At 40.3% G+C, this 12,810-nt stretch overlaps 1 long non-coding RNA gene across 2 annotated transcripts in view; it reads right to left on the bottom strand.

Moving 5' to 3' along the window:
• The window catches only part of LOC119826337, a 96,479-nt gene that overhangs the window by 41,976 nt on the left and 41,693 nt on the right, over positions 1-12,810 (bottom strand). For both annotated transcript variants that reach the window (XR_005287399.1, XR_005287400.1), the window contains exon 5: positions 10,144-10,206. This is a non-coding gene — a long non-coding RNA (uncharacterized LOC119826337). The remainder of the gene's footprint in view (positions 1-10,143; positions 10,207-12,810) is intronic.

Below are 12,810 nucleotides of genomic sequence, written 5' to 3'. Positions count from 1 at the left end.
GTGGTGTTTGTTACAGCAACAGAATGAGATTAGTATGCACAGCAATTTATAGTAATTTATAGACATTGAAAGTTCCTTACATTATTAGCAAATAGAAAAGTCCCTTTCTCCAAGCTCTTAAAGCTTCCTCCAACTGTTGACTCAGCACACTGGAATTTTTATCTTTCACAGATAACAAATTGACACTTCCTGAGAACTCTGAAATGCCTATCCACCCCACTTCCAAAACATTTCTTCTGTGAAGTTTATAATGGTGGCTTAGATCACTCATTTATCAGTGAGGGGTATAAATTGAGATTAATGTTTCTAAAAATATTTATGTAAGCAATAAATCCATCAGCTTGATACCAATTATTAGTCCAGATAGAGGTATTATGGAGTTATTTGCATTAACTCTTGACAGTAATAGAAAAGATTGAAGAGGCCACCTAGAAGTTTCAAAGTCTCTGGTCTTGACAGCATCATTTTTTCTTTTTACTTTTGTAAAACATAAATTGCACATTCTGGAATTCTGAGCTCATTTCTAGTGTACTCAAGGCAGATCACAGGAGACCATTAATGCATCACACTGAGAGAACAGTAAAACACTAGAGAAGCAAAAAATATCTGTGTAATATTAATGTTTGGTGAGGCAAATGGGATTCAACAGCATGTATGATATTGGCATTTGGTAAATAATGGTTGAAACAAGCCTCTCCTGAAAACTTACATGTATAAACACTGGACATGGGCTATGATAAGAGAATTTTACTGCCATGAGTCTGGGTGGTACTAAGGACAGATGGATATCTAGAGCTTCAGAGATGCTTAGATTTATACAACTATCAAGGTTCCTCTAGGGCAAGTTACTGCACACCTCACAGGCCCAATGTTGTCATCTGTGAGATAAAAACAATAATATCTGCTTTGTAAAGTTTCTATGAGGAAAAGCAATGAGATAGAATATAAACAGACCACAGTGAGTATTTAAAAGTGCTGGCACACCATTATCTACTTATTAATGTGTTTCCATACACCTGGAAACAACACTACCTAGGATCTCTTTGTAACTAATCCATATACATATGGTATTTGTTTGCAGGGTAAACTAGCATGATGTGATATATGTAGACTCTATGTAAGAATCAAATCAGGGTAATTAACCCCTCTACAATCCCACAATCATTTTCTGTGTTGGAACCTTTCACCTATTCATCTCTAGTTATTTTTCAAACACGTAATAACTTATTACTGAGTATAGTTATCCTACCGTGCTGCAGAAGCCTAGAACTTATTCCCCTTTCAACTGTATTTTGACTCCTGTTCTTATCCCTTAAGAGAAAAGTATATTGCAAATATCTGCTTAGCCAGAGTCTTCATTGGCAACGTAGAAATGAAGATGTTTCATGATTCTCTTCTTGTGCCCTTAGCTATTGCTTTCCTTTCTTCTTCGCACATGGTGGGCTTAAAACTTTCTTTTTGTATTATTTGTTCTTTCACAATTTTGCCACACAGAGACACACATGGACATATAAACATGCACATCCATGTGCATAATAACCTTCATGTCCTCTCCTTGCCCCTCCCTTTTCCCAACAAGTTACTCTCTTATTTTCTTCTCTTTTGTTTGTTAATATTCCACTTCATTTCATGACCACTACCCACATGAGAATGGGGGGTAGGGACTATTTACTCAAGTAAAGACAGTTTGCCAGTGGCTATATCACTGTCAAATATGACTCCTCTCACCCACAGCCATTACCTGTCAATGGATCTCAGTGAGTGATGTGGTTTAATGAGCCCTTTCTCTGTGATAGAATGTCAAGGGGTCATTTTTCTAGGTATTCTGTTGTGAGTTCATGGGTGCAAAGACCACATCACATCCAGAAGACAATATTTCACAGCAAAACAACTTTAAGACACTGAAAAAATATAAATTAGAAAAGAAACTAAATGTTGGAAAAAGCTTCCAAGCTCCTGGATTGCCAGAATCAATATTGTTAAAATGGTGGTGCCTCCAAATGAAATCTGTAAAAACAATTATTTCTGTGAAATTCCTGTAAAGCAAAAAGTTGACTAATGTTCTCTGCAGAAATAGAAAATAGCACTCCTAAACACTGAAGAGAAGAATGAAGACCATGGATAATCAAGACAGTTCTATGCAGAAAGGACATAATTAGAGGCACAATATTATAACCTGATCTGAAACCACACCACAGAAAGCATGGTACTGCCCATCATAAAATAGAAATGTAAACAAGGGAATATAATAGAAGACATGAAGTTGAATCCACATGGACACATAAAATTTGACAAAGCTGTCAAAAAAGAACACACCCTGAACAAAATGGCAGCCTTTCCAACAAAAGGTATTTGCAAATCTAGACATCCATCTGCAAAAAAATCAAATTAGATCTATAGCTCTGACCCTGTACAAAAACTAGTTCAAACTGGATCAGAGACTTTAATTTAAAACTGAAAACGTTGATGCTACTAAAGGGAAGCTTAGGGAAAACATTTCAGGTCATAGCTATAGGCAAGAAATTTCAGGGTACAACCCCGATAGCATGGGGAAAGCTTGCAAAAAGTGACACATGAAACCATTGGCTTTCCAAAACTCTTATCTTCAAATGGAGAGGAGATAAAGTCCAAACTTCAGGGGCTTCTAATACTACTAACACTCACTGGAGAATCAAGACCTCATTGGGTAAAGACTTTGCTGGATATGAGTTCCAAGATTTGCTAGGTAACTGTGCATCCAGCAATTACTGAAAGGGATAAGCAATTGCTAGTTATGTGCACCCCCTGTGCAAAGCAGTCATCTTTCCCTAATGGGTCACACCGAGGAGATGATGATGTCCTCCCAGTGTGCAGAGGCAAGTACTGACATTGATTGGCTCTGTTCTGTATTTTCTGAACACATTGAGTGAATTCAGGAAAATCTGGTTTTAGCCTCCACTTCATCCTCCACCCTTTCATTTTGAGACTCCAGTTTATGATTCTAGACTTTGCAACTTTTAGACAGGAGTCTATTTTTTGATGAAAAGTTTGGGTTCTGTCTACTGACATCCTTTTAGAATAATTTAACAGGAAACTCTCACTAACAATATCTGAGCCTTCACTTTAGACTATTTCTGATCCAGAGGTGGGAGAGTGAAAGAAAATAAGAAAGGAGGACGAAGTCAAAGCAGGGAAGAGAGGGAGGGACAGAGAGAGAGACTGACATCTTACACACACTTGTATCCCATCTATGATCCTTGGTCTCAGACCTAGAGAAGCCAACAAACAAAAAGCCCAACATAGACTGCATTGGAATTTAAAATAATAATTAGGGAAGATAAATTTTTTTAATGTTGCATATAATCAAATCTCTGATTTTAGAAAGGATGATTTCACAATAGATGTCAAGACCAAGGACCTTGAGATCTTGTCTGTTGTATGTATACACAGTTCCAGGACTACTACCATTAGAGAAATGGAAATTAAAAAAGGGTGGGGGGATGACTTGGGATCACAAGCAAATTTTCCTCAGCTCTTTGTCCTTGTTTAGTTCAGAGACCAATAGAAAAGACATAATCAGAAAGGGTATGCATTGCCAGTACCTTGTCAAAATGTATCCCCTCCCCTGTGTAGGATATAGGAGAGGTCTATGCACTACTCTCTGCTTCTAGCATTCCTTCCTACTGGGCTCTGTCCATTCAGAAAATTAGAAGGAGGAAGAACTATTTTTGCGGAGAACATGTTCCAAGCTGTGCTACATACAGAACACAGAATAGGCACAGCTTAGAAACCTTAAAATCCATGGAGGAGAACCTTGCACCAGACTGATCCTGATGCCAACAGAAATGGGATTAGGCTGGTACTCACCTACATGTAGGGATAGTAATCACAGGCCCCTGGGATCTAGGTACTAATGCAACTAGCCTTCTCTTAAAGATGGGCAACTATGTTAGCCTCCAGAGTGGGACCAACAGTGAAAATGGAGCTGGGGCTGGCAAGAGGGTCTGAAACTTGAAGCATAGTTGTCTCCAGACTGCAAAAACTAAGAAGAGAGCAATACAGACTGGACCTTGACCTCAGATGAGGTCATATCTGACTGCTGCTGGCTTCTCTCAGGACACCAAGAAGTGAGTTTTCTGAACTGTAGAGGAGTTGGACGAAGATCCCATGGTTCTTATCAGAAAAAGGGCAATACGTTGGCTACACTGTTGAACCAGACAGGAGGCGTCGATTCTCCATCCTCCATAAGATTCAGGAAGGTCATCAAAGAGATCTACAGAAGCCTCCCAGGGAGACCAGAAAGCATGGACACCTCTCACGGCCTCACACTGCTTTGTAATCTGAAACTTCTCATAGTGACTTTCCATGGGAACCTCACATAGCTGAGTCCTCATGTCAACCTACAAATGCCCCATGGAGATTTCTATGAAAGCTCTCACACACAATTCTCCCAGACCCCCTGTAGAAGCCTCTACAGAGACCACACACAGAGCTTTCAGTCACACAGGCCTCAATTTCATAGTTGCACCCCTTCTCACAGACACATTCCCAGACCCCACAGTTAAACTTCCACATATACCTTATATAGAGACCTGTGTCAGTCAGCAAATAGGGACCCACAGATACTGCTCACAAAACACCTAAAGCAACACAAAGACCGCCACAGAGTTCTCCAAAAGACACCCCCTAGTCAGATGGCAGAGATCCCAAATAGCAAATTCCCCCAGAAAACCCCAGACACTCCCTCACAGATATAGTTAGAAAACAGAGACTCCCCATGTCTCAAAAATCTCTCACAGGGACCACCCTCCCCCATGTTCTACAGATCCTTCCTGGATTCCAATCACCACCTTGAAAAAACCAGGTGATGTTTCCCATCTCTCACAGGTCTAATTCAGAGAGCACATTAGAGACTGCCATAGAGACCTCCCATGGAGCTGTTCACAAGAACAACTTTCTCTCTGATACCCTACAGAGACAGCGCCCCTTATAGACTTCCCATACAACACAGATCTCCTATTGCCAGGGATGCTTCAAGCAACCTTTCCTAGAAGTTTCATACTTCTCACAGTTGACACAAAACCTCTTACGGAGACTCCATGGAAACCTCATCCAGGGTTCTCAGCAGAGAACTGGATCAAGGGTCTCATATGGAAAGCTCACACATTCTGGAGCCTGATCTGCTGCTGCAGCAACATCATCAGCAAAAGGGTACCCTAGATAGGATAGTGTTGTGAGTCACTGAGAATCATAGCCAGATTGTCAGCATCATACCAAATGAATCGGTTTCTGTTATTGAAGAAACACATTACTTTTAGTAATATTTCTTATATCTCTGAAGAAAATCTACACTAAGACCTGCATAAATATTTTCTTTCACAAGATTTCATTAGTTTGAACTTTTTTTTTTTACCTGGAGACGGGGTGCTGAGGGAATGAAGGAAGGACCAACAGACAAAGGTATAATAAAGCTGGGATTAGGTGGAATCTGCTATCACCTCAACTAGGAACCTCAGTGTGTTCATTATGTACAGCACAAACAAAGGGGCTACCTAGTCTTAGTAGGAGGTCTTTGTAGGTGAGGTGTAGCTCAGCCTGTAAACTTCTGGAAAATGAAGCTATGGTTGCTAGTTTTTACACAATAATCAATTGTTCATAAACACTAACACTTAGACTGCTGAGCAAAATATTGTCATTCTTCTAGAGCCTGGCCAATATAGGTAATGGCTTTGACAATTTCTCATGGGTCCTAGGGCCACTGAGTCCGCAACATGGCTGGGTGCATGTCAACAACACATATTCATTTGTTGTAGGAGGCTACTTGCTCCCAGCTGCTCAGTCCCAAAATAACCATACAAAACTGCATTAATTAAATCACTGCTTGGCCTATGAGCTCTAGCTTCTTATTGGCTAGCTCTTATATCATAATTTAACCCATTTCCATTAATCTGTGTATCGCCACGTGGATGTGGCTTACCACCAAGGTTCTGTCTGGTATCTGTCTCTGGCAGGGCTACATGGCTTCTCCTTGCTTCCACCTTCTCTCTCCCAGAATTCAGTTTAGTTTTCCCTGCCTAGCTCTATTCTGCTAAGCCACTGACTGAAACAACTTCTTTATTCATTAACCAATAAAAGCAACACATACAGAAGGACCTCCCACACCATTCACTCAGGACTTAACTCACTGGAGGGATTTCCTCCACTCCTTACAGAACTCTGATCCACAATTTAGAGAATCATACATTTTTAAACACAGTAAACTATGGTTAACTTCCAGTGAAAGTGTTTTTTCAGTCTGCTACCATTTGCCCAAATAATCTCAATGCCACATTTTTGTGTCTCATTGGGGGGAGGTTTTGAACTTAGATGGTTTTCTTTTTTTGAAAGACCTGAAGCAGAGGAACCAAAAACAACTTAAGGAATAAAAGGCCTTATTTGTCTTACAATTTCAGTTACAGTGTGTCATTAAAGGATGTATGTCATAAAAGGAAACTGCGGTAAGACCTCAAGCAGGAATTTGAAGGAGAAACCATGGGAGAATGTTTCTTGCTGGCTTTATCAGCTTCGTGTTCAGCAGGCTTGCTCATACATCTCATGGCCCTCTTGTCTAAGGATGGTGCCACTCACAGTGGACTGTGCTCTTCTACATCAATGATAAAGACAATGCCCCTTCCATATACCACAGTTCTATCTGATCTGGTAATCCTTAAGAGAGACTCCTTTATCAGATGACTCTAGGCCAAAAGTTCTCAACCTGTGGGTTTTGAAGCCTTTGTGGGGTATTAAATGATCCTTTTATAGGGGTTGTCTAAGACTTGGAAAACAGAGATATCTGTATTATATTCATAACAGTAGCAAAATTACAGTCATAAATTAGCAACAAAAATAATTTTATGGTTAGGGATCGCCACAAAATGAAAAACTGTATTAAAGGACCACAGCACTAGGAAGGTGGAGAATCATTGTTCTAGGCTGTGTCAAGTTGAAAGTTAAAGTTTATTAGGACAATGTATTTTATGTTTGTTATTTCAGAGCTGAAAAAAAGACGCATTGTTTAAAACACTTAAAGACAAAAGTATCTACTTGTATAAATATAATTTCTGAGAAGATTATTGTGATTGTGAATATCTGAACTGAAGGAAGTGTACATTTAATTAGATTTATATAATAGCAATTAATACAATGTCTGACTTATCTGACCATCACTTTCCAAAGGACACACTTTGGTATGACTTTCTCACATGAATGAACTGTTATCCTTGCCTTGATCAATTCTATTTTAATGACAGCTGTTAAGTATGTGTCACTAGATGATCCACCAGGACCACACCATCATGGTACTTTTTCTAAGAGTTACAGAGTTGATGTGAAGGGACTTTTAATAAGTTCTGATAAAAACTTTCATTTTTCTATTGTGTGTGTAGTTGTGTGTTACATGCGTGTGAGTATATCTCACACAACAAGCATGACACCAAGCTGAAGATCATGGGGTGTTTTCCTATGTCACTTTCTACATCATTGCCTTGAGTCAGGGTCGCTCATTGAATCAGAAGCTCTCCATGTTGGCTAGGCTGGTTGTTCAGCAAGTTCCTGGAAGCTGCCCCACAATGCTGGGGTTATGGGCATCTACAGCTATGTTTAACTTTTTTTTTTTTAATGTACCAGGCACTCTCTCTAGCTCCCTCTAGATTAAGATTAAATTATTTTTCTATGTTATTTCCTTGTGAAGACATTGAAACCTAAATGACAGAGTAGCAGCATGGTTGTCCTCTAGCCCTAATCAGATTATATACATGTTTTAACAGTGCAAGCTATTCAACTAAACATAGTGATCAGAACCAAATTAAATCAGTTAAGTGAAAATTAAAAGAAAACTTTCCTACAGGACAATATTGTCTTAGGGTAACTATTTTATCAGGTTTAAATGATATTATTTCGATTTAAAGTTGTTGTATGAGGAGCGGGCCTGCTTTTGGTCACAACCGCCAGGCTCCCAGCTACCCAGCTAGCTTAACCCCCCAAAAAACCACACAGAAAGTATATTAATTAAACTACTGCTTAGCCTCTTACTGGCTAACTCTCACATCTTGATTCAACCCATTTCTAATAATCTGTATGTCACCACACTCTCACATCTTGATTCAACCCATTTCTAATAATCTGTATGTCACCACCAGTTTGTGGCTTACCAGGAAAGTTTCAGCATGTCTGACCTGGCAGCTTCATGGCAACTCTCTCTGCCTCCTTCTTCCCAGCATTCAGTTCTGTCTACTTCACCTACCTAAGACTGACCTATCAAAAGGCCAAGGCAGTTTCTTTCATCAACCAATGAAAGCAACACACAGACAAAAGAACCTCCTACACCATTTCCTCTTTTTCTGTTTAAACAAAAAGAATTTAATTTCTTTTTATACAAACCTGAGTCTACAATTGTGGAAACAAAATCTTGATACTATATATTATTATGATCTCTTTGAATTATTTGAATGCTAAGGAAGGAGCAACAGCTGCTAAAAGATACTTGTTCACAAATGCTGCTAAATTAATCCAAAAGAGATATTTTAAAAATACCTTGACTTCAAAATTGAAGTCAAAAGGTATACTACTTTGGAGAACAGATTTTGCTATTGTTCCCACAGAAAATGAGAGACTGTGGATTCATTCTGAGTTAAGAAAAGTTAGGTTTGATCAAAGAAGACCACCTGAAAAATCTCTGGTAGGAACAGATGGCCCAGATGTCTGAGTTCTACATGCAGAACAGATTCAAGACTGTTGCCTGAGATGATCAAGACTCACAGGATATTCCAGTCAGGACTTGATCAAAATTTAAATTTTCTTTAGGTACCCATAAGATTATCAGCGCTCCCAACCAGCCGGAAGTAGCCTGGAACACTATGCCCACATTCCCAAAAAATGGACTATGGATATTTTCCCATGTTTAAAAAAAAGGGGGGGGGGAGGAGGAGTGGTACGAGAGAATTGTCATTATTCCGTCAATCATGTTTTAAATAAATGCTGATTGGCCAGGCAGGAAGTATAGGTGGGTCAACCAGACAGGAGTAGAGGCAGGGTGATCAGAACAGGAGAATGCTGGGAAGGAGGAGGCCCATTTCTCCCAAGTCCTGCCCAGACCACCGAAGAAGCAGGATGTGACCTGCATGGCTAAGAAAGGTACCGAGCCATGTGGCTAACATAGATAAGGATAATGGGTTAATATAAGCGACAAGAGCTAATAAGAAGCCTGAGCTAATGGGCCAATCAGTTTATAACCTAATGTAGACGCTCTGTGTGACTTTCTCTGGGACTAAATGGCTGAGGAACCAGGCAGGACAGACACCCTAGCAAGCAGGACCTCATACTACAGGGCAGATGCAAGGGGACAGGGAGATGAGTGGTATCAAAATGCATAATATGACATCCCCAAAGAATCAATTAACTGTTAAAAGAATTTGTAGTGAGAAGCTAGGAGGCCTGCTTTTCATCCCACCCGGATCCCACACGGCTAGCTTTACACCCGAAATAGCAACACACAAATTGTATTCTTTTAAACACTGCTTGGCCCGGTTAGCCTCTTACTGGCTAACTCTCACATTTTGATTAACCCAATTTTAGTAATCTGTGTAGCACCACAAGGGATGGCTTACCAGGAAGATTCTAGCCTGCATCCATCTCGGAGAGGAGAGTCATGGCGACTGTCCCAGAGAGGAGAGGCAGGGCAATTTCCAGAAACTTCTGACTAACTTCCCTTTTTCCCAGCATTCTGTTCTGTCTACTCCACCCACCTATGTTCTGACCTATCCAGCCAAGCAGTTTCTTTATTAATTAACCAATGAAATCATCAGATAGATAGAAGACACACCTACATCAAGAATTTTTTAAATATTCAGCAATAAATGCAAGCAGGTGAGAAAAGAAATGAACTAATACTATTACAGCACATCAGCATTGCTGTGTACTGCTCTAAAAACTGTTGAAGTGTGCCTAGAGGTGGAAAGGGGAAAAACAGAGGGCACCATGCCAGGGGACCATGAGCATGCTTTGCTTCTATTGTTAGATGTATCCACACAGGAAATTCCTTGGCATTCTTATGGAGGACATTCCATGATGATGCTCATAGCAGCCTGGTGGTTCTCTTATGAAAACCCAGCAAAAACAGCCTCTTACCCTTTCAAGTAGTTCCATGCACTTTCACTGTGTGGTACTAATTTGATCCTTTCCAGAGTATACCTGTAAGGAAAAGAATATTATTTTAAAAGAGGCCAAGTAGACACAGTTTTAGAAACACGGGGGTGGAACCTGACATGCACTTTCCCATTTCTCTCCTGTCAGGCATTCACTTGGATCCTCCCAATGTTTCCTGGTACCACTTGAGCTCCAACTAGGTAAGAAAGTCCTGAGTATGCACATGTCAGCCTGTTTCGACACTGCCCCTTCCCCACAAAAGAAGGAATGGGGTTGGAGAGACAGCTTAGCAGTTAAGATACTGATGGTCACTCAGTAGGTGGTGGTACATGCCTTTGATCCCAACACTCGGGAGGCAGAGGCTGGCAGATCTCTTGTGAGTTCGAGGCCAGCTTGGTCTACAAGAGTTAGTTCCAAGATAGGCTCCAAAGCCACAGAGAAACCTATCTCGAACCCCCCCCCCCCACCAAAAAAAAAAAAACACCTGTAACTCCAGTCCCAGGGTCCAGGGACCTAAGACCCTCCTTTGTCTGCTCTAAGCACGTCATGCATGTGACACACAGGTACATATGCAGAAAACATTTGTAGACATAGAACTGATGGAGGAGAGCCATCTGTCTATGTTACTTTCATTGGTTAATTAATAAAGAAACTGCCTTGGCCCTTTAAGAGACAGAAAATAAGGTAGGCGGAGTAGACAGAACAGAACTGTGGGAGAAAGGAAGCAGAGTTGGGGAGACGTTTCAGGCAGTCGCCATAAGCAGTCGCCATGCCTCTCCTCTCTGAGATGGATGCAGGTTAAGATCTCTCCTGGTAAGTGATCATCTCATGGTGCTACACGGATTACTAAATATGGGTTAATTAGCCAATAAGAGGCTGAAACTATGGGCCAGGCAGTGTTTTAAAAGAATACAGTTTCCATGTAATTATTTTGGGTAAAGCTAGCCGGGTGGCGGGACACAGCCCGCCACTCCATCAACATAGAACAAAAGTTTTTTTTGTTTTTTTGTTTTTTTTTTTTAATTATATGGAAGGGCTGGAAAGATGGCCTGGTGGTTAAGACTGCTCCCTACTCTCCCTAAGAACTCGAGTTTGGTTCCAGCACACATGTTAGGCAGCTCACAAATGTGTGTTATCCCAGCTACAGAGGGTCTGAAGTGTTTGGTCTCTGCAGACACCTGCCCATATGTGGCACAGACAGACAGACAGACCGACAGACAGACAGACACACACACACACACACACACACACACACACACACACAAAGATTTCACTTTGCATTGGACCCTAAGTACCTCCAATTTTTTTTTTGAGAAAAAAAGGAATATCTAAGATTTTCCTTCTGAAGTAAATGTTACTAAAAGGAAGGAGATTTGTCTTTTATTGATAAAGAAACCTGGGGTGGCGAATCAAAAGCCAACTTATACCTAAGAAACTAGATATCACCTTAGGAGCTAAAAGAAATGGCATGGAGCTGGGTGTGGTGGCACATGCCTTTAGTCCTTGCACTGGGGAAGGCAGAAACAGGTGGATCTCTGAGTGTGAAGCCAGCCTTATCTACAAAGTGAGTGCCAGGATAGCCTGGACTACACAATAAGACCTGCTGTGGAATATTTAACGATGTAAAGTCTTTTACATTTGTTTATACTTCATTTGTTTAACTATGTAAAGATGTGTTGCATTTGTTTCACCTTGCCTACCTAAGGCACCAGACTGGACTAATAAAAAATGGAACAGCCAATAGGTAGGCAGGAGAGGGATAGGTGGGGCTGGCAGGCAGAGAGAATGAATAGGAGGAAGAATCTAGGCTGGAGAGAACTGGAGAACAAGAGAACAAAGGAGAAAGAGAGGGACCTGCTGGGGTCAAGAAGTCAGGCAGCTGCCAGACAGACAGACACAAGAAGCAGTGAAAGTAAGATATAGAGAAGGAAAAAAGGATGAAAAGTCTAGAGGCAAAATGTAGATAAAGAGAAACAGGTGAAGTTTTAAGAGCTAGTAAGAAACAAGCATAAATTAAGGCTGAGCACTCAAAACTAGTATTAAGTATCCGTGTCATGATTTGGGAACTGGTTGCTGGCCCCCCAAAAAAGCCTGGTACAGAGATCCAGTTTCCAAAAAAACCAAACATACAAAAAACAAACAAACAAACAAACAAAAAAACGCTACGGAATTTACAGATAAAAGTGGTCACGAGTATATACTATATTCTAAGACAGGATTAATTATAATTATAATGCAACACAACTATTCCAAAGTCTCAAGCAAGACTGATCCCAAGTATTTAGGTAAAGTATACTTAACCTACAACAGCAGATTCTGCTTGCACAGAAATATGGTATGATATAGTACATATAAAACAAAAGAAATCAGTGTGGTGGTACAGGCCTATAATTCTAGCACTCAGAGGTGGAGGCAGGAGAACTAGGAGTTCAAAAATCCTATCAGTCCATGTATTGAGTTCTAAACCAGTCTGTGATACATGAACCTTTTCTCATAAAGAATAAACAAACACAAACAAAAAACCCTGCACACATAAAAAATAACACCTATAGAAAAATACTGTGTGTTTGCAAATATATTACAAAGCCTGAAAGGACATACATAATTGTAACTTATTCTAGAAAGAGAGAGAGAATTCAAACCTTTTTA

The sequence above is a fragment of the Arvicola amphibius genome, chromosome 11 (genome assembly GCF_903992535.2).
Source record: "Arvicola amphibius chromosome 11, mArvAmp1.2, whole genome shotgun sequence".
Classification (NCBI taxonomy): Eukaryota; Metazoa; Chordata; class Mammalia; order Rodentia; family Cricetidae; genus Arvicola; species Arvicola amphibius.
This window is presented reverse-complemented; position numbering and strand designations above follow the sequence as displayed.